Source organism: Lagopus muta, chromosome 6 (genome assembly GCF_023343835.1).
Source record: "Lagopus muta isolate bLagMut1 chromosome 6, bLagMut1 primary, whole genome shotgun sequence".
NCBI lineage: Eukaryota > Metazoa > Chordata > Aves > Galliformes > Phasianidae > Lagopus > Lagopus muta.
In genome coordinates, this window is record NC_064438.1 from 32,113,349 (window position 1) to 32,118,983 (window position 5,635).

Consider the following 5,635-nt stretch of genomic DNA (forward strand, 5'->3'; position numbering starts at 1 on the left):
ATATTCACACAAGCTTATATTGATTTCTTGTGAAAAACTGCAATTTTTCAATTATTGTGAAAATCAGTTCTCATATTTCAAAATGACTGTTCATTCAGTTGAAGATAAAACCTTTCCTTTGTTGTGTTGTTCTATTTGTTTTCTATTTATTTATCATATTTTTCTATCTGTTTGGGATGCAAATTCCTTTTTTTTTTTTTTTAAATGTTGGAATAAATTTTAGCCTTCCTCCACTGATGAAAATATATCTTTTCCCTAGAAAATCCTTTGTGTAATGAAACTGATGAGAGTACTGGACAAAAGTGTCATTAATTTGAATTTTGATTAGGTTCACAAAAGAAACATTGTTAGAATTAAATTGCAGGAATAATCAAGGTGGAGAATATTGATACCTATCCTTGACGTGACCAGAAAATAAATCTTGATTTTCTAATTAAATTGTACCACAATAAAGTTCAAGAAGTAGAAGATGACACTCTACTGTGTATAGAAGATACTTGTATACTAGCTGTAATTTACATTTAATTACTTTTTGAACATGTATGTTTGTACAAACCTATTGATTTTCTATTTGTTTTATGTGTCTATCTTAGAGTATAATTTGATCTGGTGACTTCATCTGCTGCCACAAAAAGTAAGAAGATTATTTTGATAGGAAAACCCACAGGGAGTAAAATGCATATATCTGTCTGAATTAATTTTAGTATTCCAGGATGGGATTTAATGATGAAACACACTCTGTTCTCTGGTAAAAACAGGTACCAGATGGTATGCATAGCAAAATATGTTTGCTATATACCTGTGGGTTTTGAAGTAAAATGCAACCTTCCTAACAGCTGGCATATCACCTCAGGACATCTGAAAGTACTCATATGGACAGATATTATCAGGTTACAGAAAACTATGTTGAGTACTTTTTATCTTAATTTTGTCTAGATAGTGGTATGAAATAGGAACATCAACAACATTCCAAAAGTACTACCTCCATCCAACATTTTATATCTAATATGTATATTGCTGGCTACATAATACCAACTTTCTTAGAATAGCTACACGTCATATATAATTTATTCTGTAGTTTCCATTGCTAGACAGAAAAAAAATACAGTTATCTAAAAATGTGTTGACATTCTTGCTTATATATAAATAATAAATACTTTTGTACAGTTTCCTAAGGGAGCTGTCAGAGAAGAAATCCAACAATAACCTACGGTATCTTTTCTTTTTCAGTAGGGGTTATACAATACAGCATTCATTGTTTCTGTTGAACACAGAATCTAAATAAGCCTATACTATTTGTAAATCAATAGAGTTAACATGTGGAACTGCATGTATATATTTATATTTATAAATCTGTATTTAAATTTTGGGGGGAGTTATATTTCCAGTAGTAGTACTACTGAAATGTAGCTGTAGGAATACTGTACTGACAATAAGCCTAATTTTCTTGGATTATTTAAGGTTTGTAACAAAGCCAGCACTCATCTTAAAACTTAAGTTATCTTAACTGTCTCCTCAGAGCTTTTTAGAGCGCTGTGTAACTTTTATTTACAAACTGGTAAATTCTAAATTATACTCAGTTCTAACTTAAAAGTTCTTAAAATATCCAAATTTTATTCTGTACAGGCTAAAGTGGTTGTAATCATGTGGTTATATGAGTTGACATTTTTCATATCTAGCATCTATCTAGAATACAGAAATAACTTCTTTAAATTAAGTGAAGAATTATTCAGAATAAGGGCAATTGGAGTTTACTTCTTTGGTGTGTTGCACTGCCTAGTTAAATATTCCATAGCTGGAAATGACGGTAAAGAGGCTGGGGACAATGCTCAACTGATTTTGACTCCCTCTTTCAAATGAACAAACAAGGACAATTTAGAACTAGGTGAGAGCAGACAAAATGCAGTAGTAACTTTAATGCCACACTGGTTGTCCTCATGGACCTGGTGGTGTCTCTGTATATACCTTCTGAAGAACACATATTCCAATTGCCATTCAAGTGGCTTGTGATCTGGCAGTGGAATATAATTTGAAGACCCTCAAAAGAGACTGATAGAAATACTGGTCAAGCTAGCTGCTGTCTTTACCCTACAAACAAGTCTTAGTTCTGAAGAGATTTGGCTGAAATAAAGTTGTACTTTCATTTTTTTTAGGGGATGTTCAAAATAATATGGGAAATCTCTAAGGGAAAATCACTAGACTATGGATATTTAAATGACAGCTCAAACAGGAATATGTTCATATTTTCAGGCTAAATATGCTGCCATCCTACAGCCTGTGAGTTTCGGTATTTATTTAGCTAACCTTATTAAGTTTCTCAGGAACTAAAGTCGCGTTTTTTTTCATTTAGCATATTTCATTGAATGGAAGACTTTAGGGAGGCCAGTACTTTGACATTTACAGGAATTATTCTTCGCAGCAATGTTTTCACACATTTAATCTGAAAAATCAAAAGCCTAAAAAAATCTCAGCTGTAGGTATGCAGTTCTTGGAACTTAAGGTTATTTATACAGTCTGCTTTTTTCCTTTATCACCTATGTCTGAAAATTATTTTTACTGAAGTAAGTTTTTTCTCTCTCCCTTGTATTCTCAGGAGATGAAGTTTCTTGCAGTTTTATTGATAATGCTTTTGCCAGATGTTATTATAATACCTGTGGTTTCTAAACGGAACAGTCTAAAATTCAAAATAAATAAATGAAATGATGTACCATTCTTAAACGAACCACAGTATCTTAGTTCACCACATAACCTAATGAAAGAGAACATTGCACTCATAAATCTTTTCTTGATTCAGTCTGTAGATGGAACAGTAGTCTTTCTTTCCCTCTATATATGAATACATAAAATTGGACAGCAGGAATACATAAAATTGGACAGCAGAAATTTACTACTTGAATATCTCTTGTCTTTGTATATTTTTGTATATCCTGGTCACAGAATAGTCTGTAACAGTTTTTACACTTATGCTGAAAATCAAGGCTGTTCAGCCAGAAGCCTGTTCCTGCTGAATTCAGCACATTGTTGATCAGGAAACCTGCCATTCTACTAAGAATAATTTTATGGTCAGACTAACCTTGCTGTTTCTTGGAGGCAGATGGAGCTATGGGCCAGTGCACTGGCTCGCTGAATCACATACACTAGTTGCCTGTGAGATGTTTTAAAGACTCTGTTTTAAAACATTGCTTATTCAAGCAAGTGATGTAAATAATTAACCACAGGAAAAAAAGCAAACACGGGATGGGTGGCTGGGGGCATAGGCAGGTCAGTAGTTTAAGGTCTTCCTTCTCAGCAGGCAGTAAAAGCCCAGTGGGAAGCAAAGAGGCAGACTGATGGTCTGTGTTCCTTTTGGAGCCTCCTATCTTTCTTCTGTCTCTGAGAGAATGCTGCTCATCTATACAAAAGAGCAGTTTTTGGGGGGCAGTGATGCTTGTTTGTTTAAATTGGATCCTCTGAAGCAATATTCTGAGCCTGGCCAGGGAGGAGTTTTACTATTTCTATTTGAATTTGAGAATTATGAGGGGCCAAGTTAATTTCATACTGAAGGTCATGCTGCTTCCTCAGAACCACGAGGAGGCTTGTGGCCTTGCAGGCAGATCTGGTTTGATGACAACAACTGACTGAAGAAGGGCAACTGAAGAAATAATGACAACTCTAGTCCCACCATTTAAAGTGAGAAAATATCTCTTTAGGGAAGAAATGTTAGCTTAAACTGATTTAAAATTGTTATTGTGAACTAGGGATTTTAACACCTGTGTTTTATTGATGTCTGGTAAAAAAAAAAATCACTAAGAATTTAGCATCTTAAATGACTGAATATTACCTTCAACCTGTTACTACAAGGATTGGCAGAAAAGATGAAATGTAGTGAAGGTTGAAAAAAATTCCTGCCCTGTGTTTTTGTGGATAAGAACATTTCTGTCCTTGTACCTTATGTTAGTGCAATAAGCAAAATTCTGTACTTAACTTTGGAGATAGTGTGCTCTTAATACATAAAAAAATAAAAACTTGTCAGTTGTATTTAGCATGTTAGACCTTCCACATCTGTGGTTAAAAAGAGAGGAATTCAGTTGTTATCTCAATTCATTATTTTGAGTAGTAATAAATTGTTATGTCAGTGAACTGTAAGTAATTAATGTCACAAGTGCATACTGATTGGGAAATTTCCACCTCATTCATTTTCTAAAAGACACTGAAATATCCTGAAACAAGAGTACACTAGCATAGTGTCTTGATTCAATTACAGGAGGGAGAGGATGTTCTTTTAATATATGCATACCTGATGGCAAGATTAAGACACAGTGGGTCAAATGTTTGCCCAACCAGTTTATTAGGAATCCTAGTCAATCAGGGAGATGGGGAAGGGAAGGCTGGTGATTAATATGAATTAGAGTGATGGGGAAGAGAAAGAGGGTGATAGGAAAGGACAAGAATTACTCCTTTGTAAAGTGTGGATAGTCACCACTAAGGTCTAGCAGCATCCCGTTGCATGCCATTCCAATGGTCCAAGGCCAATACAGGAGGAAAAGAACAGGGGAGAGAAGAAACAGAGTGGCCTGCCTTAGGCAATAAGCAGGTACAGAGACAGTGAGTCCAGGAGAAACAGGCAAGTCTCAGATAGCAAGCCCAGGAGAGTCCAGCAGCAGGTAGGTATCACATCATGAGGTATGTCAGACACCACTCACTTGGTTGTAGGTTCCCTTTTTTATCCTCTTCTTCTGCCAACATGGCATTCCTGGTCACTTAGGTAAGTCATGTGCAGCATTCCTGAGCATGCAGATATAGTTATCTCCCTCGAGAGGAGCCCACACAAAAGTCTTCTTGCTGGCAATTAAGCTGCTATTAATCTCTCTCTCCTTGCCACTGACCTGCAAATCTTCAGAAAAAGGATTTCTCGAATTTTGACCAGGACTTGCTGGCACTTGTCAATCTGTGTTCAACAGTAAGGTTTGAATCAAAGGTGCAAAAAAAAAGGAATGATCTCCTATACATACAGGACCGGAGAAATCCTGCTGCTTTGCAAAAGAAATAAGATGATCAAGAAGAGAGGTATGGGTTTAGTGTTCCTCGTAAGGAAAGATCCCCTGTCACTCTTTCTAATGAGTTGGATTGCTGGATAAAAATTCATAGCCAAACTAAACAACAAACTTTATACAGAATATAGTGGAATTATATTTGGAAGAAGACTTTACCATTAATCATCTAACATGCAAAGAATGACCTTATCAATTGAATAGTTCTGTCTGAATTGGAGTGGTAAGATTATCTGGAGTTTTCTGGGTCTATCAACTTTCCTCCTGCAATCTCAAAAGCTTTTTTAGATAGTCTTCCTCTATTTTCATATTACCTTCCCTGATAATCTTTTCCTTGACTGTGGATATTGGAATGTATCAGAATATACACTTCAGTACCTATAGATTCCTCAAACTTCAGTTATTTCAGAATAAATTTTGCTTTGTTGGGTAATTCTTTTTTTTTGTCCTTCCCCATATTAGTATCTGTCATCAGAAAGAGGACTTTGAATCACCAAATTAGCCTGTTGGTAGAAATTTCATGAATCTGTTTCTGCTCCCATAATATCCCAAAGCTAGGGTTATGAAATATTTCAAATGAAAACATTCTTCAAACCACAGGAAAA